At 35.9% G+C, this 20,408-nt stretch overlaps 1 protein-coding gene across 11 annotated transcripts in view; it reads left to right on the top strand.

The window, feature by feature from the left end:
- Window positions 1-20,408, top strand: part of Rad51b (RAD51 paralog B) — a 569,590-nt gene that overhangs the window by 70,248 nt on the left and 478,934 nt on the right. Inside the window, exon 8 of one of the 11 annotated variants that reach the window (XM_063241559.1) lies at window positions 1-20,408. This exon is cut by the window's left edge and continues 15,371 nt beyond it. The exons of the other annotated variants lie outside the window; for them this stretch is intronic. The gene's annotated coding sequence lies outside the window, so the exon portion shown is untranslated. 11 annotated transcript variants of the gene reach the window in all.

The following is a 20,408-nucleotide window of genomic DNA, read 5'->3' as shown; positions in this document are numbered from 1 at the left end:
GTGTATCTTATTACATTCCTCTGCTTAGAAGTATCATAAAGTACCATGTTATTTATAGAACAAGCCTGCAAGACTGTAAGCACAGAATTGTATCCTTTGTTTTTTTTTGGTACTGGGAATTAAGCTCAGAACCTTATGCTTGCTGTGCTGCTGAGCTTTTGCTAGGCCAAGCGTATACACTTAGTAGGCCTCTAATTAATACTCTTTGTTGATTGATCTCATCTAAATTTGTGATATGATATTCAGGAATTCCCTTCTTCTTAACTCTTACCTATTCCTATTTGTCTTGTCTGTGCAAGTGTTACCAGGTAGTCTCCTTCTAAAAGTGGCTGGACAAATAAACATTACTGGGTTTTGTAGTGGTTGTGTCTCCTTCTGGAGTTGGATTCCAGGTTCTTTTCATCTTGAACAAATAATTAAATGAAATGAGCAAAAAATGGTGACAAAGTTTATTTGAAAAACTAAAAGTGAAAAGTGAGGGATGAACTGGCTTTTCAAAATGAGTTTAGGCCAAAATGGGGAGAAAAAGTAAGATAAAAGTACACCCTGGAGGACACAAGGCAGGCTGTCAGGAGGAAAGCTGCTATAGCGAGCTTTTCTTGTTGTCTGTGTCTTTTTAGGCAATCTACTTCATGAGGAAACTTTCAAGAACTTCTACTTGGGGGTCCTGAGAATAGTGCTAATAGTCAAAGCCGTACCTATGTCCTGATCAGCTTCTGATCTACCTCTGCCTCCCTGTTTTTCTAAAGAAGAAGGTGATATCCTCCTATTATGGCTCACTGTTTAAATTATATTCAAATAAACAGTTTAAAATACAAGTTGGGAGGCTTTCAGGAAGACAGTGGGATGGTGAGTGGCAACAAACCAGCTTTTCCAAGATTAGGAGAACAGATATGCTGGAGCATAGCAACTTGGGGAAGAGAAGGAGGAGGGAGCTATATTATCAAGACCCAGGAAAGATCCGAAGGGAGAATCAGCTTGTGGGGAGAGTGAGCTGGTGAAACTCCATGCAGAAAAGGGAGGTGGCAAACTGCACTTACTGACTTATACTCATGGTGTGAAAGCGGAGGCTCCAGCCTGCAGAAGTGCAGTGATGGAAGAACCCCCAGTGGTGTGGAGCAGTGGATGTTGTGGGTTGCAGCAGCTGGTAAGTGACTCCAGTGCACAGTTCCCCTGGAGTGGGTCATTGACTGGATTCCCTGTTGGGATGGAGCTTGCTGAACTCAGCACTTGGAACAACAGTGAGTTGGCTTCATCTTGGGCCTCCCAGAGTCTGGATAAGGCGTAGTGCTGGGAGACAACTAGGGTTGGGGAGCCAGTGTCTAACGGCTAGACACGCCCATGGTGTAGTGCACGGAGTAAATTGGGTCACAGGCTCCCAACCAGTGATCAGAATCAGCCTGAACTTCTGAGGAGTTGAATTAGCATCCTGCCTTAATTCTACTGCAGGCCTGTTGGGATCATACAGTACAGATCTGGGTTCTGTCTGCCTCATTTGTCTATCAGTGACAGCGCAAACATCCCGTGAAGTGGACACTACTACAAAGCCGTAGACCCCGGAAGAGAAATGTAGGCTTGAAATCACAGAGAAATCTCTCTGCCTTTATCTTAGATATATATTCTTGTTTTTTCATGAGTGTGAATATTATTTTTCTTTTGGTTTTGTTCTTATTTTTTTTTTCTTTTCTCTTTCTCTCCTGTTTTTTTTTCACCAGTTTCCAAAAACTTATTGTCCTTCAACCTTGCTTCTAATCTCTTTCCCTTCTATTTCTCTATTTTTTCTTGTGTCTCTTTTTAACTTTTCTCCTCAAAGGATAAAATTGCTCAATTGAGGGGCTATTTACTGTATATAATTTTCTAGCTTATTTCAGGTATTTTTATATAACCACAAATATAGTTCATATGGTTAAAGGTGGCAAATTAATAGTTACCGCAGTTGTCATTTTTTTAAGCTGTGTGATAAGGCTGAGATTGTCTGAGGGTCACAAACAATACCAGAGTCCAAAGAACCAGTGGCTAGACCAAATAGGTAGCAACTTCTCATCCCTGATAAATCGAAGAGGTAGGATCTTATTCAAAAGCCAAAAGTCAGCTATACCTGAAACACATCTCTAAATAGCAGTCATTTCATAAGGAGTTCTCAGTATTAGTCATGAAGCTGCTTACCGTAAGCAGTTTATAAGCATCAATGCAAAAAATAAAATTTGAAAAAGCAGAAAATGAGAAGACACAGAAACAAGATGCAAGCCCAGTCCTCCATTTTGCCAAAAGCAAGTCCAGGGGTGGTGAGTTAGAACAAATAAAAAGTAACCCACCTGGATTCTCCGAAATGGGAACAGCGAAAGTGACAAAGCAGGTAAATGAGGTTCTGGAGAAAAAAAATCAGAACTAATTGCAGTTTAGGAAAGATGATGACTATAGCGAAGGATATGATTAGTGAATCTAGAGGAGATATAAATTTAAAAATAGAGATTAGGAAAGTGATGGAAACCATGAATGCCAAACCGAGGAAAGAAAGAAAACAAATTCAAACAGATATCCAGGAGATTAAAAATTCTATTGAAAGTATATGCAGCAGAGTCAACCAATATGAAGAGAGAATATCAGATCTAAAATACGGAATTGTGCTTAGTGATCATCAAATGAAAGACTTCGTAAAAATAGCCACTGACTATGAAAACTCAATCCAGCAGATGGGTCCAATCCAACTTGCTGCCTCCTCCTCTTCCTGGTGTTGCTATATTCCAGCGCCTGTGTAGCAACTCTCAGAGAGGTTCTCTCTGCTGCTTACTATTCTGCCATCTTCCAGGAAGTCCCCTAAGAAATTTTTAAAGCATGTAAAATTGCAATGGCAAAATGTGTGAGGACTTCTGGTTCAGAGAATAGAGGAGAAAATAGACAGGAAGCAAAAGTTTATCACAGTGATCCAGGCATGAGGTAATAAGAATTTAAAGTTGAGTTACAACAAGAGAAAATGTTTATAATACTAGTAAGAGCTTGTAAGAAATCTATCAAGGAGTTTAATGTGAAAAAATATACATAATAAGATTTTCTTGGGGCTGGGGATTTAGCTCAGCAGTATAAGCGCCTGCCTTGAAAGCAGGCAGTTGTGAGTTCGATCCCTGGTACTGTTAAAAAGGAAAAAGACCAAAAAAAAAAAAATTTTTTTTTTTCTCTATTTTCAGTTGGGCAGGCTTTAGCTTAAGGTTTACAATAAGAAATAATTATTTTTGCTCAGTAAAGGGATGAATACCTGTAATCCCAATCATTTGCGATGCTGAGGCAGGAGAATCACAAGTTCAAGGCCTATGAAATTCACTGAGACTCTGTCTCAGAAAAAAAATAAATAAAAAGGGCTGGTAAGGTAGCTGAGCCCGTCTCTAGGTTTAATTTTCAGAACTGTTGAAAAAAATATTTCTGTAAAACTTAAGGTTAATCACGGAGTATAATTTTTATGGAAACTTTTTCCCCTTAAATTGTTTTAGGCTTTAACTTACTTTGAAATTATAGGCTAAGATATCCGTGGTGAACAGTATGTACCCACGAATATAAATAAGAGCCAACATTAAAAGCTAGCTAAACATTAAAAAAAATCATATTGCATGGAGTAGATAGTAAAAGTAAATTATATTTTTAAAATAATTGCTGCTATTATTATTTATACTTTGTTATTACTCACTTTTCAACTCTTATGGTTAGTGTTGATATCCATTATTATTTATATTTCCTTAGATTAGTGTCATGAGATATTTGCACAGTGGTGAGGAGTATATAGAAATCAAATTTTAAGTTGAAAAGCATAGAACTGTGTCTGGAGATAGTCTTACAATAGACATTTATTGTAAGACATTTATTGCATTACTCTGAAATAATAATTCTACTTTTACAATTTTAGTGTTGAGGAAAAGAATACTTATGAAATAGTTAGCCCAACCTGTAAAACCTATCTTCACATTCCTTTGGTCTCCATTTTTAAAAAAATGTCTCATCTGCTAGCAAAGTATAGATGTTTGTCTTTACTTACCGTTTACTGATGAGGAGGGCTTTTAATGGAAAGCACTATGTTTCATGAGAACAGGAGTTATGTGAGGTGGAACAATACTTGGAAACACATCACACGGTCCATAATTTCACTATCCTTTCAGGGGTTTCTCTTGTAATTTATATGACTTTGATTTTTGTTTAAACTAAATAGTTGATGTTTGGCAGTGTATATGACCAAATCTCATAGAGATTTTTGTACAAGTTGTTTCTCTGTTATTTGAGGAAAACAATTCTTCAAAACTCAGGTTTATTGAAATGTAATTTGCATACCATAAAATTCACCCTCAGAGGAAGTTTTGCTACCATGGAAAGATTAACAGATTTAAGACTGTCAAGTTTCTTCATCCATTGATTTATTCATTTATATTCTTATAATATGAATTTGTTATATACCTTTTAGACTACTGTAACCCAGTTAATACTATTATTCTTATAGTTTTGTGTACTCTGAAACAATAAACATCTTTGTCTTATTTTGATGAAATATTTTGAAATTCTATAATTCTGTGATTATTACTACAGGGTTAGGCCTTGTGCATGTTAAGCGAATGCTTTGTCATTGAAATATATGCACAGCACTTTCTAAATACAGAATCTTGCAGATGAAAAACCTTAGAAAAGTAACTTACAGAATATAGAAAGGTATTAAATCCTGACATAATGGGATTTCAAAGTCAGGAAAAGATGATTCGGTGAGTTTGGCTGCATATAGACAACATTGCTGAAATGAAGAGAAGAAAAATACATATGTATTGCTTATTGTTGATAACTTATGAAGCATTTGCTATTGCTTTTTTCCTAATGGACTTATGATTGTTTTCTATATCTTTCTATTTCCATGTAACCAATATGCATCAAAAAACGCTGATCACACTGTCAGTCTGGGAATGGGTCTGATTGAGCCAAGGATAACTGATTGCCCTTTTGCCACTCAGTTTGCAGGACGTGACCAAGGAAGCATGTAGCTCAGATGACTATCAAGTCCTTGATGACATTAACAAAGAGACTTGTCTTTGCTTTGCAGATATGTTAATCTTTGTATTTTCTTATAGTGTGAGTTTTTGGGATTGACGCTGTATTCCATGGATTGGCAGCATTGATATCACCTAGGAGTGTCTTGGAATTTCAGAACTGTTAGTCCAACCAAATCAGGATCTCTATTTTGATAGACTGTCCAATGATTTCTGTGAGCACAAAAGCATCAGAAGTGATATTTTAAAACCACATTGATTGTATTTTTATTTACTTGCAACTAAAGCATTCTGATATAACATTACTTTTTTGTTTTTTGGTACCAGGGATTGAATTCATAACCCCATGCTTACCAGGCAGGCACTTACACCGCTGAGCTAAATCCCTAGCTCTCATTCTGCATTTTTAACCTTGAGGGGTTACAGTCTTCCCCATGCAGGTCATATGTAGAAATATGGTGTGGGGGGTTCTTAATATGATAAAAATAGCACTTATTGGATCCATAATATAGACTTTTAAAAGCTTTTCACTTGCTGCTTTATAGTTCTTCTGGATTTTTTAAATAGTTGTTTTTAGACGAGGCCTAAAACTATAGTACTTATACTTGTGTTCCAAAAGACCTACTGTTATTTTTGTCAAGTCAGGAGATGTGAGCTTAGCTGTTATGGTTCAGTCATCTTTGAGAATTGGATTTTACTTCCCTTAGGAATACTGCTTCCTACTCACTCCTCAGCTTCATTGCTATTTTAGTTAGATGAGAGTTTGTACTGCACGTTTGTCCAGAATCGTTAATGTCTAGGGAGCAACTGTGAGCTGCTGCCTTTGTAGACCAGATGTGCATTTGAGGCCCATGAATAGAGAAAAGAGCTTCATTCCCTGCTGAATCTTTATTCATGAAGGCAAAAAATAGCATGAATACAGTAAATCCACCAGCAGTGTAGGAATTTTGAAAACTTGTTTTCTTCTACTCTCTATACAGTTAGATGCCACATTCTTTTTTTTTTTTTTTTTTTTTTTGGTACCAGGAATCCAACTCAGAACCTTATGCTTGTGAGGCAGGCTCTTATGCTGCTGAGCTATATACTCGGCCCTAGATGCCACATTCTAAAAATAAAATAACGCCCCATATTTTGAAACTATTTTGTTTGTCTATCATTAAAGAGGTCAAATTAGATGATTCAGTTCACAAATTATACTGTCATTCTGTAATCTATTTATAATGAACTGTGTCTGTGATATATTTTACAGTGAGAATTTCCAAAGGTCTGTACTCATTCAGAAACGTCTTAGTTAAAACCAGTACTTAGAAAGTAAGTGCAACTGTGCTGATTGATTTCATCCTTGCTATTCTTTGACTGTTTACCATGCATTTGGCATTATGGTAATTACAATGAAAATTTATCTCTAATCTCCATTTTAGACATAATAAAGTTGAAGCTAGAGATTAAATAACCCAGGAAAATCATGTAGTTAGAAATTCAGTGTCGTGCTCCCCACAGTCATTCAGGTCTCAAAAGAGTTTTAAATTTTGGGTGGAATATTGACAGGTAGACAGCGCACTCGCAAAATGGAGAAGAATTTAAAAGTGGGGTAAAAATTTTAAATAGCTATACAATGTAGTGAGAACATAGAGGAAGAAGTGATTAATTCTGACCAAGAGAATCAATGAAAAAAAATCATTTTTCTTTTACTCCTCTAATTTTTTAATATCTTTTCCTGATTTCTCTCATTCTTTTCATGATATTACATTTTTCTGTAATCAAGACTTAAATTTTTTGGGTTTTTTCATAATTTTGTATTTTATCAATCTATAAAAGTTTTAGTTCTTTCTTTTCTTTTTGTTTGTTTTTGGAGACAAGGCTTTGGTATGTAGCCCAGGCTGGCCTCAAACTTGTGATTCCCCTGCCTCACCCTCCCCAGTGGTGGGATTGCAGGCATGCACAGTCAGGCTGTCTCTTTTAGTTCTTGCTCAGTAGTGTTTCTTGCTGTCACTCCCCAATATGCATTTCTATTTTCACCCTCATTTGTCCATCACTGTGCCATCTAGGTCGATGATGGCAAACTGCTTAGAGATTTCAGTGACACAAACAGCCCACTGTGCCAGAGGTTCACCATCACAGGTATAGATCAATGATTACCAACCTTTAATGGACCTAAGATTATCTAATGATGCTTAGTCAAAGTAGCAACAGATTTTGACTCATCAGTTCGAGAAGATACATCAAGCTTGAGAACCACTTATCTAGAGCAATAATTTTCATATGTGATCTGGGGATTACTGGAGTAACTCAGACTTTACCAGGGATACGCAAAATCAGAACTATTTTCATAGTTATACTAAGATGTTTGCCTTTGTGGACATTTGTGTTGATGGTGAGGAACAGTGATGAGTAAAACTTGTGTATTTTTAGAAATTAAGGTTGTGGAATGAAACTAAATTAGTAATAAATATATTACTGCCACACACTTGGAAAATCCAGTTTTTCATTAGAATGCCCTTAATGTATCAGTTAAAACTATTGATTTCATTAAATCTTTACCTTGAATGTATATTTTATTAATATTCTATGACTGTAAAATATTTTAAGGTGGTTTTGCGCAGTCAAGTATAGTTGTGTCAAGAAGCAGTACTTCTAGAGATTTCTGAATTAAAATAGCTTTTTTCATGGGATACTATTTTCATTTTTTAAAAAAATGACTGGTAGGAGAACTATGGGTTATTCAGACTTTGATTTTTGGCAAAAATTTTCCAAAAACATCAACAAAGAACGCTACAGAACTTCAGCATTACTAATGATAAAATTTAAGCTTTGAAGCAAAGCTTCAAAGGAAGATGCTACTTTTAAATGGTTCCCAAGAACAATGCCAGAGTGCTGTGAAGTGTTCCTGAAGAGAAGAAGGCTGTGGTTAGAGAGAAAATAAACATACAACCTGCATTTACACGATTATAGCTCTGTTGGAAGTAAGTTCAATGTTAATAAACTATTAAGTATCTTTAAACAGAAATTCCTATAAAGCAAGTTATGTATTCATCAGTTGGTAAAAATATACTTAGCAGATACTGTGGGAAGTGTTTTTTTTGTTTTGTTTTTGTTTTTTTTGGTATCAAGAATCAAACTCAGAACCTTGTGCTTGCCAGGCAGGCGCTTGTGCTGCTGAGCTGTAGCCCTGGCCTGACACTGTGAGGATAAGATAAAGTGTTTGATCTCGATCTCTCTTCTATTTGTGATTTATTTGTATGGAGGATTTGAGGTATGGATTTAGTTTTTATCTTTTTCAAATAATTATTATTCCAGTATCATTTATTTATTTGAAGCCATCTTGTCGCAGTGATTTGAGATGTCACCTTTGTTCTATACTATCTATAAATACTTAGATCTGGTTTTAGATGCTAAATTATTCTACAATTTGATTGATTATGTGCCAATACCACGTTTTAATTATAAAAATTTTATTTTATTTTAAAATCTCTGATCATTCCTGTTTCCTCTAATAGCTTTTAATTTTTAGTTTTAGTTCTTGACTATTTTTACATGTTTGCTTTCTCATACGAGTTTTAGTAGCAAGTTGTTGAGCTCCCCAAGAAGGTTCTTGGTATTTTGTTGGGATTGCATTACAAGTTAATTCAGAAAGAACTGATAACTTTGTGTTGAGTCATCCTATTCAAGATCAAGTGATGTCTGTTTATTTGTTCAAATATTTTAATGTTTTCAAAAGTGTCTTTCAGTTTCCTTAGGTAAGTTTTATTTACATATTAATTTATCCGTTTTATCTTATTGCTTTTGTAAGTATGGCTTTCTCTATCACTATATCCTTTATTTAGTATGTTTGTATGTGAAGGCTATCTATATTCTTAATTTTATGCTTTATTTCTTCATCTTGTTTTATTTATTATATTGCAATCTGAAAATAGGTGGTTTTGCTTCTTTCTAGTTTGTAAGCCTCTTGCCTATTTCATTGGCCAATACCTTCAGTTCAATAGTAGTGAAAATATTGAGGTTCTTGACTTGCTTCTGGTCATAGTGGAAATAGTCCTAGTATTTATTAAGGAAAATTCTGGCTGTAGGGTTAAATCGCAGTGTAATCTCTCATTATCCATGGGGGATTTGTGTGGAATTCGAGGAATTGTGTGGATACCAAACTCTGAGAATGGTTAGTGGTCTAAAATAAAGTGCTGTAGTGTTTGCATGTAAACTGTGTGAATCCTTCCCTTATACTTTAACTTGAGGATATAGAGAGTTAATTGATAGTATTTTATCACGTTGATGAATGCTAATTTTGCTGTAATAAGACAGTAATTTCTAGTGTTGGGAAGGACTTGGTTTCTAAGAAGTAGGAGGAAATGGAGTTGAAATGGATAGTAGAAGCAAGCAAGTAACAAGGGAAAGACTTCGGGACTGTCAAAACAACTGCTCTTGGTGAAGGAAGATGCTACTTTTAATGATACCAGAGTTTAGTGTTTGCTTGGTTTACTTGGTTAATTTAAAACATAAGATCTGTTTGCAAAGTAAGCTGGTATAAATAATTCCAGAATACCATTGTCCTAGGCTTTGCTGGCAGCCTGGGCGAATAAAGAATAATAGTTATTTATATATTGTTTAACCATGAAGATTACTCTTTGTCTCATTTCTGAACTTCTAGTTTTTGTAGAAATCAAATGTTATTTTCAGTTAATCCCACTGGTGGTGTTTATGGAATGCCTTATATTAGATTTACTGGGGAATGCCTTATATTAAAATTATAAAGATGTATGTATGTGTGTATTTTGTACCCCTACTGGTCTAGGAGTAGTCTAACCTTATTAAATGAGATTTGACTCAAAAAGCTTAAATAATTTCATTTCATCAAAACTCAGTCTTCCTTTTTTTTGATACCGGGGATCAAACTCAGAACCTCATGCTTGCCAGGCAATCGTTTGTGCAGCTGAGCTATCTTCCCAGTCTCCAAGACTCAGTCTTCTTACTCTTGCTTTTCCTATTTTCTCTCAGAGTTTACTCATGGCATTTTTAGACTTAATGCTGTCTCTAAGGATGTAGAAAAACTAGACTGCTTTTCCTATTCTGTGTTCTTTAATAGTCACTCAACAGTCACTCAACACTTCTGATACCACATGTAGGAGTTTTCCCCACCTAACAAACAATCCTCTGGCAGATTTTCGAGAGGGCACAAGCAGGAGGTCCTCCAGTTTACTTCAGTTCTACTACATGTCTGCTTGGAGATGCCTGATAGATTGAGAGCTCAGTCCCCATCTTCTCACTTCAAATGCCAATTGAAAGCACAGATATGATCTATATTTCTGACCAAGCTGTTATAAATCGGGTGATTTAAGGACTAAGCTGCCAGTGGGTCCCTGTAGACATGTCCACATCTTAACTTGTATGTCCAGTTTTCTTGAAATGCCCATTTAGTTAATTACACAGATCCACAAAGCCAGACTCCCAAGCTCTCCATTGCTTTCATTTTAGTTTTGTCCTTGGGACAGATAGTTGATTGTATAAGTGAATTTATTACTGCTTACCGAACTGTGGTGGAAATATTTGTACCTAAATGTTGATACTGTCTTTAGCATTGGCCATTTATTGCCTCTTGATCTCAGCAGTCTTTGTTTATTTTCTAAGACAAATTCTATTTAACATCTTTTTAGATTATGATTTGGTACATTTAGGAGACACTGTTGTTGACAGAGGAAGACATTGGGCTTTTGTAGTGTTTAAAGGTTCATATAAATAAAATGTCTTGATAAAATTGAGTGTGTAAGCCTAACATTTGTCTACTTTAGGGTAAGAAACAAAGTGAATATATGTTTAACTATGGATCTTTGTAAGCTACCAACACCAGAAACTTCTGAGATCTTGGTTGTTGATGTGAAGGGACAGAGGTCAAGGTATCTGATGTTGCCATAAGACCATGCTGGCACAGCAGAACTGAAATTCTTTTAGTTCCCTTTAGGTTTCCTGGTAACTTCCGATAAAAGAAATTGTAACCGCTAGGTGGCGCTCTGAAATTAGAAATGTGCAAGCCCCCCCTGCTACAGCTAGAATTGTGGCCTACTTAGCAGAGCAATTGCCTCTGAGAGCAGCTGGTGGCAATTTCTGAAACCTAACACAGGTTTCAAGTAAGAAAGAAAGGAAGAAATAGATAAAAATAGAGGAAAGAAGTTAGGAGGGCAAGGAAAAAGAAAAGGAGAAAGTAAACAGGCATATTGTGAAGGAAGTAGTATGCTATCCGTAATTACCTCGGGAAAGTGATACCTGCAGCATTTGTTGCTTACCATTGATTCGTTTGCTTATTTTTTGATACTCATGTATAAGAGGCAGCAGTTATGGTGTAGGATACCATGGTGATAAAATGCTGTTTCTACTCTCTGGGAGTTTATAGGTAGAGTTTAAATATATGCACTTAAAATTGTGATACCCTTTTTGTAGGGTATGTTAAATAATATGGAAAGAATATACTTTAAAAAAAAGTTTTGTTTCATATTCAGCATTTCACTTCACTCTCAGAGGAAGATTTTCTGGAATTAAAACAAATATGATGTTGACATATTTGTGAAGCTGTCTTCCAGAGGGCAGCAGTGTGTTGCTCAGGACTGGAGCTTGAGGCTCAATACCTGCCTCCTGTGAAAGGGGTAGCATGTGTATGTCTATATCTGTGTTGAATGAATGCTGGGATCAGGTGGTCAGATGGGAACCTCAATAAGGCATCTTCTGATTAGACTTAGCCTTTCTGCTCCTTTTAGAATTACGACTTCTGATCTTGAAACCTTTCTTGATAGCCCATACCCCCTCTCTATATATGGCGTTCTCTGTTCACCTTTGCTGCTTCTTTATAAGGCATCCTGGGTTTTTCTATAGTGAATTCTTTTAGTAGAGTCTGTTTCTACCAGTGCTCAATACATTTTGGTTGAATGAATGAATCTGACTAGTTACAGTGTAACCATATAAGATGACTTTGATAGGAATACTTTCTAAAAGTGTCATTTTTTGGCATACCATTAAAGGCCTTTCTTTTAACACTTTACACATATGTGAGAAGATGCTGGCAGTTGCTTTGATGTGTAAGATAGACGGCATATTTAAAAATAACCAGAAGATACATTGGTCATAAGACAGGTAGATTTGTAGCTCCATTTCTGTAAATACAGCTCTTAAATTTTAACATAAATTGTGTTGCTTCATTTTGGGTGACTAATGCAGCTGCAGTCTTATTATTCCTAAAATAATAGGCATTTATGATACCTATTATTTACTACTGAGACTGTAGGGCCTGTTTAGGATGTCTTGCTAAACTGAGCAATGGAACTAAGTCAAGGTGGAGTAGAACAGTAAAATATGGCAGACGGGATTTCACTGCAGCAGAATTCCACTAAATGGAAGGGTTAGTATCAGTAGACAACATCTATCTACTGAATACTAGGACTTTCATATTCAAGAATATAGATTGGAAAATGGGCATAATTTATTCATAAAATGCTTAACACTTTACAAAAAGTCATCAAAGAATAGAAAGTTTTGAAAACAGATTAAGAAACAATTCACACACCATGTGATTCATCCCTTTAAATTACATTATTTAGGTTTTTTAAAAAAACACATTCAGATATTATTCAACTATCACCACTGTCTAATTCCAAAATTTTCATTATCTCTAAATGAAACTACTCAATAGCAGTCATTTTCAATTTTTACCTCCTCTAGACTTTAGTAAACACTACTTTTGTCTCTATAGGTTTGCCTATTTGGAGATTTTATAAAAATGGAATGATCATACAGTGTGTTTTTTTGTGTGTGTGAATAGCTTCTTTCACTTAGCATGATGTTCTTAAAATTCATCCATGCATAATACTTTATCAGAACTTCATTCCCTTTCATTGCCAAATAAAATGCCATTGTATGAATGTGTTTTGTTTATCCCTTCATCAGTTTGTGATTTGTTTTTACTTTTTGGCTATTCTGAGCAATGCAGTTATGAGCATCCATGTACAAGTTTTTGTATGGACATATGTTTTCATTTTTCTTGATTATATACCCTGGAGTGGAATTGCTGGATCATATGGTAAATCTGTGTTTAACATTTTGAGGAACTGCCAAGCTCTTTGCAAAGAGACTTTATCATTTTACAATCGCACTAGCAATGAATAAGGGTTTCAATTTTTCCACATCTGCACGAAAATATAATATTGTCTTTTTTTAAAAATTAAAATCATCCTAGTAGTGGGTGTGAAGTGGTTATCTCATTATGGTTTTTATTTGCATCTCCCCATTGGCTAATTATATTGCAAATCTTTTCATGTGCTCTTGACCATTTGTGTATGTTTTTTTGAGAAGTGTCTATTTAAATATTTGCTCATTTTTAATTTGGTTGTCTGTTTTTATTATTGAGTGGTAAGAGCTCATTATATAAGTGAGTATAAGTCCCTTGTCAGACATTTGATTTTCAAATAGTTTTTCTTATTCTTTTTAACTTTCTCAATGATATTTTTTGAAGAAATGTGTTTTATATATGTATAAAAACAGTATATACAACACGATGAAATAGGATGATTTAGCAGTATTGTAATGTCTGCTTGTATCAGGTAGGTTGCCATGAGGGGATGATTGTGCTTTTAATCAGTATTAATAAATTATAGCTAAGAAAGAAACATAATGGTCTCTAGGTCATAACATACCTTCTTCCTTCTGTCTTTGTGTTATCCTTTGTGTTACAAGCTATTTAAAAAATGCTGGGGGTTGGGACAGTGAATAAAGAATAGTTGTTTTCTTCTCTTGTGACTCAAGCAAGGTAGACTGTTAGAGTTATAGCTGAAAAATAAAACTGAAAGAAATACTTGTTCTGGCAGTGATAACAAAAGTACTACCTTTTCCAAGTCACTATCAGAGAAACGAGCTCACAATTGGTCATATTATAGTATTGCAAGCCACTATCTTCTTTTCCTTTAGGTATAATAAGAGTAACCCATTAACAATGAAGACTTAACATTTATATGGGGAGGATACAGGTGGGGGAAGTGGAGCATGTCTTTGGTACAGAATGCATGGAGTTGCTTCCATGTTAGTAATTGAGCAAGGGACTGCCTTTTTTTCTTTTTGGTACTGGGGATCGAACTCACAACCTTGTGCTTGCCAGGCAGGCACTTGTGCCACTCAACTATATCGCAGGCCCTAGTGAACTGCTTTGATGGACATGAAGTGAAATGTTGAGATGCTTGTGATTGCTTGCCCATAATGTTGAGTGGTCTTTCCCAGTATTCTATTCAAGAGCATTCTTAGTCTCCTTCAAACACCTTCATCTTATGTCAAAATACAGTTGCAGTTACAAAAATATTTTAAAATTTGATTGAGATACACTAAGAAATCTGCAAGTACGTATCTGCAAGTTATAGGGACACGTGAGTGACTTTTTTCCCTTCAAGGGTTTCAAGTAGAGTACTAAGAAAGATGTTTTCCTCTTCAAGGTTTTTCCCTGGAATGATCTATCAAAATCAACATGGACTCTTGACCCAGGTTTTTTCAGCTGTGTTATATGAAGATATGAGTTCTGTTAGTCTGGCATGTGCTACAATATTTTAAAATTTTTAAAAATTTCATTGTTATAATATGAAAATAATTCTAGACTATAGATAAAATGTATTTATGTGAACAATTTCCTAAACTTTGCTTCCTGAAGTGTAACCATTAAACTTTATGGCTTAACAGTACAGTTGTGTGTCCCTTCAGATCTTTTCAATTGTTCTCTTGTGATTGGCATAAATCATTCAGGCACTTTCTTTCCTGACTCCTCTCCACACCCAGAAAGATATTTCAGATCTTCTTGATTTTAATCTTGTCCTTTGAGCAGAATGAAGAGATGAGTCAGAGTTTTCTAATACTGTTGCTTTTGGGGGAGGTTATACAGCATTATTTTGAATTGGTAGTGGCATTAACTGTCAGTTTTGTTCCTTAAGCTGGTGGAGAAAATCTAAATCATGAGAAAGTCGTGTAATGCTGACATCACTGAGGATATAGGCTTACACTTAGAACACAGTTCTCAAGAGACTTGTGTTCAGTACATAAAGATGTGTTAAAGTGATTGTGAAACTCCTTGCTGTCAAGTAACAGACTTCTGAGTTAATTTTTGTGTAGTCTGCTTTGCAGATGATGCTGTCCTTGAATAGGAAACAGTTTTTGTCTCAGTACCATATTGGCATCTGTGGTTAAGAATAGTTCAAGTATTGTTAAAATTTCATATGTGATAATATGCTTCCTCGACTGAGGAGTCAGTTTGTATGACTGTTAAGGAAATAGTCTTACTTGACAGTTTTAATACCACGTAAGTTTTTTGTCTGGTATGAGCAGGTGACTGTTATATTGACTCATAGTCTAGAGAGATAATGGTAAATTTGGACCTTGGGATAGGAAGAGATCTGTTATGTAAGAAAGCTGTTGATTGAAAGAGCAATATTTGTTGTTGATCAGTTTCAACTGTGTAACATTTAAAACATTTGGTCTATGGTTTGAGAAATGGGTTGAAAAATAATGATTTTGACCCATAGCACTCAGGAACTTGCTCTGTGATATTAGAACAGGTAAGACATACATCTTTGTCTTGATTTAAATTTGGGAGAAGACAGTATTACAGGCAGGCCCTATTTGATATATAAAGGTGTTGCCCTGCCCCATGTAGAAACACACGAAGGGGAATGCAAAAGAGGGAATAGCAAATCTATCGTAGGTACTTGTATGTATCTACTGTGTGATATGTGTTATATTGCTGTAGGATACTGGCTTTAAAAATTGCATGTGCTCTTGCATAGCTTTGTGTCCAATACCATTACATCAGGATTAAGGTTGCAATTTACGAAATTTTGGGGGAATATGAAGATTTAGTCTATGGCATGATTTAGTCTAAGTTAAGTGATATGTTTCTAGATTATATATTCTATAATGCTTTATAAACTACATATATATGTATGTATATACATACTTTGGTGTCTATCAAATGTTACATAATTTTAAAAATTGTTATTTCAGCAATTAAACATTTTTTAATCTAAACCTTTTACAAGTTTTTGCTTAAATTGTGCGAGAAGAAATCTGAACTTACCCAGTTAGTCAAACTATCTGTCTGCTATCTTTTTGTCTTATATATTCATCCATTTTTCTACTTTAATTGTTGAAATGCAGGATCACTAATGTAAATGTCATTTTCACATGGACTGACTGTTCTCTTTCTCTGCCTCCAAGTTTCTACATAATCTCTCCAGACCCAGCTAATCGGTCAAAAGGGTTCTGTCTGGGCTAGCCAGCCAGACATTTAAGTATTCATTACCCAGTATGTGTGTGTGTGTCTGTATTTAATGATGTTTGTGCTTGATTTAGCTGGGGATTTTGAAATCTTTGTAAGTTTCCCTATTTTAGAATTAAGGGTCATCCATTAGTAGAAAAAAATACCAGAAAAGTTACTATTTCCTCATTCATCTGTGTTCCACATTATACAAATGTTTACTGAAAACAGTACCAGTTTTCTGGGAAAGGTATTGACTAAGACTGTTTCACCCTTTACCCCTAGTCTCCAATTCATGTTTTCTTCTTACAATGTGATCATGTGCTTGCCCAAGCCTGGCTTATGAACCGTGTAGAATATTTGTGAGGTTTTGTTTTTTAAGCCCTGCGCTGTGCACATGATGCAGTATTTAATTTGGAACGAGCTCTGAGTTTGGTCACACGTGCTTCTTGTGGTGTTTATTTTGGAATCCACAAGTAGGGAAGTATTTTTGCATTTTATACATCTGGACATTGTTCATGGTTCTTCTGTGACTTGGGAATTCTGCGTAGAGCAAAATCCAAGGAACAGTATTAAAAATAACATGGAGTTATAATGACATCTGAGCAAAAACCCTTGAGAATACCCTTCGGATCCCATCAGAGTTTGATTTTGTGGTGGTGAACTTTTTCATTGGTGTGACTCACTGGTGGCAAGTAGATTGCTGGGATTATAAGGTTACATGACACCCTCAGATGTAGGCAAATGGGCTGCCAGACACCCGGAAGGTCTAAAGCAGTTTTGGCTTTTTAAGGGGAGGATTTTGCAAGAGAGCTAAAATGAATTCTGCTCACTCACCAGCATGCCTTTGCCACCCTTCGGCTACACAGGCATCTTAAAGAGACCTGTGAGGCTCTCCATTTACTTTCTTGATCCTGCTTCATTTCAGCTAGTTTAGAACTAAAGGATGACTCTGAACACACCAGTCTCTGAGTAAAGGCTGAGAGGTGGGGTCCAGTGACCTTATCCCTTTCCTGATTTTCACATGAGAAGTTTTTTAAACAGGATTGGACATGGTATAGTACAGCACTGCCTCCGTTTGCTAGGGATCTACTAGACTGGAAAAAGTGGAAAGAGATGTACAAACTTTGCTGCTCTTTGAGTGAGTTTGCATATGGACAGTATTGCTTTTTGGCCTCAGCCTAGTTTTCTTTTATTCCCACATCTCATCTTTAATGCAGCTGCAGATAGAAGGCTGGGAAAGCAGAATGAAAGCTTCAAACAGATTTGCAATTGAATGAAAGAAAGAGTGACTCCTCTTGTTCACAGTATAGACCAGTTTGGGTAGGAAGCTGTTTGCTTTTTTACTGTCTGGGTGAGGAATATTTGCCTTTGTCTCTCTAAGTGTTATTAAGAAAAAAACTAATAAAGTAATGGGAACTACAAGTTGTAATTAATATAGAATTTTCAAATGTGTTAAAAGCCCCGCATGTGGTTATAATAGAAAAAAATAATTGGAGAAGAAAGGCGAAATTCTGTTGTGCTTTAAGAATCAATTGAATATGATGTGCTTTGCGTGCTTAGATAAGATAACTCAACTAGTTACAGTTTCTGTTAAGCGATTTCTTTAGCCATTCCTTTGGGATTATTCCCCCTTTCCTTTCGTAATACATTTTGCAACTTTCATTTAAAAAATAGCCATCAAAATTTAAACTTTTAGAATAAACACATCTGAATCTTATGATAGGAACCACAGTGAAAGAGAGAATGGCTTGGCTTCAGCTGGAGAGGGAAGCACGATAGGAACCCTAACGGTTGGTATCAAGATCATACTTGTTTTGTGTTTTAATGACTACAAGAGGAAATGGCGAAATCAGCTGATGACACTAAATTGTTTACTGATCCAAACGGGGATTTCTGGGAAGCTTCTTCAGAGTATTTGGAATAGTGGAAGAATTAGGCAATGTAGTGGCTAATACACTGAACTTTAAATCAGGTTTATGTGAAGCAGCAGTGCATCAATACATGGAAGTCACAGAGTCTGTCAGTCTTCTGAGAAGACGACTTTAGAGTCTCTGTAAAGGATTTGGCTTTGATTCCTGTTATGAAAGGAAGACTTAGGAAAATGAAATGAAATATGAAATGTTTATCAATATTTCATGGTAGGAACTCCAAGGGTTGATACAAACATCATACTTGTTTTGTGTTTTAATGACTCCAAGAGGAAATGGTGAAATTGGCTGATGACACTAAGTTGTTTACTGATATGGAAGAAATATATCAAAAATGAAAACTATTATGGTAATAATTACAGCTATAAAGTACAGTATTTAAAAAATGATATGTGAATTTCTTTCTTTTTTGATGCCAGCCTTAGCAGATCCAAGCAGGTGTGGTTCTTTCAAAGTGATCATATAAAATTATATTCTCATTTTGTGCATGCTTCTTTTGGGGAAACTAGCCCTTCACACATGCTTTTGACTATTTTCTGTGGTAGGAGGTCTTTATTTTGTAGATTACTTTTGAAATAGCCAGTTGTCATTTAGAGCCCAAGTGTGGTGATTACATGAAATAATCAAAATAAACAATAGATTTAAAATGTAAATTAAATAAAATAACACACTGAATTTTCCTTAATTACTTCCAAAATGGATTCTAAAGAATTTACCAATGAGAAAATGCAAAAAATATTGTGTAATAGTCGTAGTAGAGTAAGTTCTTGGTTGGTATATTTCACAAATGTGTATCGTTTAGATATGTAAATTATAGAGGCTTGTTAACACTCATTATATCATCAACATGCCATATTTTTGTTCATTTGTTAGTGCTGGGAATTGAACTCAGGCCCTTATACTCTATCACTGAGTTACCCCTCAGAGCAACACATATTTATACGTGACCTTGTCTTTTAAACTGACTTCAAAGTGTCCTTTTAGGGAGGAACAGAAAGATTCTGAAGTAACTAGAGAATACTTTAGTTCATTTGATGAATGCTTACTTATGTGTAAGGAAAAAGATGTAGTGCCGAGTTAAAAAATAAGATGGACACTGCTATGGGAACTGTGGGTTTGCTATGCATATCCATCCCTTCATTTCAAAAGACCGGTGAGTGCAGACACATCCCTCAAAAATGTTTGGTTTTATTTTTGGTTAGTATATTCACGTGAAACAAACAACAATCAACTGCACTGATTTGAGACAAGTAAGTCAGTTGGTTTCCAAATCTATGAAACTTTGTGCTGATTCGGTACGGTGGAACGATGCTACATGCTTGCCTTCGTTCCTCCCCGTAATGAAAATACCGTAAGTTACCTGAAGGGTCAGAAAAGGGTTTGTATACAGAAGCAGATAAGGGGACTTCATGTCTTCCTTATTCTTCTGAAATTCTTAAAAAATAAAATAAAAATGTTCCATGTATAATTATATGCTTTTTCTATTTTGAAAGTCCTGTCTGTCTGTCTATTTATCAGTCTACCCTTATTTTTTTGAGACAGGATCTTGCTGTGTATGTAGTTCAGACTGACCTTGAACTCTCTATGTAGTCTATTTAGGCCGGCCTCAAATTTGGGATAATCCTGCTGCCTCAGCCTCCCGAGCCCTGGGATTACAGCTGTATGGCATCATACCTGGTTCTTAAAAGTCATTATAGAGACCCCCCCCATGTTTAAATTTATGATTGTTCTAGACACTTTTCTTGTTGAGATAAAATCTCTGACACCGGAAGTTAAAAGGAGGAAAGATTTATTGTAGCTCGCTGTTTGTAGAAGTTTTAGTTCGCAATTGGCTGACTCTAGCAAGGGATGGGCGTCACAGAGGGGAAGCAGCTCATGCAGGAAGGCAGGGAGCAGCAGAGTAGCGGGGAAGCAGGAAGAACAGCAGCCCTCGTTGGTCCTTGTATTCCACCAAAGCTGTCTTCCCTTAGGGAGGTAGCACTCACCCCCTGTGTGGGACACCTTAACCCTAGCATTGCACAAGAATCAGTACCAGCATCACATCCTTAATCCCAGCATGGAGCACTCCAGAGCCAGCCACCTCTGAAAAGCCTCACTTACCATCACGTGAGGCTGGGAGAACATGTGGACACAAGCCATAACAATAATAGGCGGTTGCCTTTGTAGTTCTCGGTACTTACACACTTAAAAATCAGAAAA

This window comes from Cavia porcellus, unplaced genomic scaffold, assembly GCF_034190915.1.
Source record: "Cavia porcellus strain 051 isolate PalLab524CR breed Dunkin Hartley unplaced genomic scaffold, mCavPor4.1 scaffold_31, whole genome shotgun sequence".
Classification (NCBI taxonomy): Eukaryota; Metazoa; Chordata; class Mammalia; order Rodentia; family Caviidae; genus Cavia; species Cavia porcellus.
Note: the sequence above shows the minus strand (reverse complement) of the source record. Positions and strands in the feature narration are given on the sequence as shown.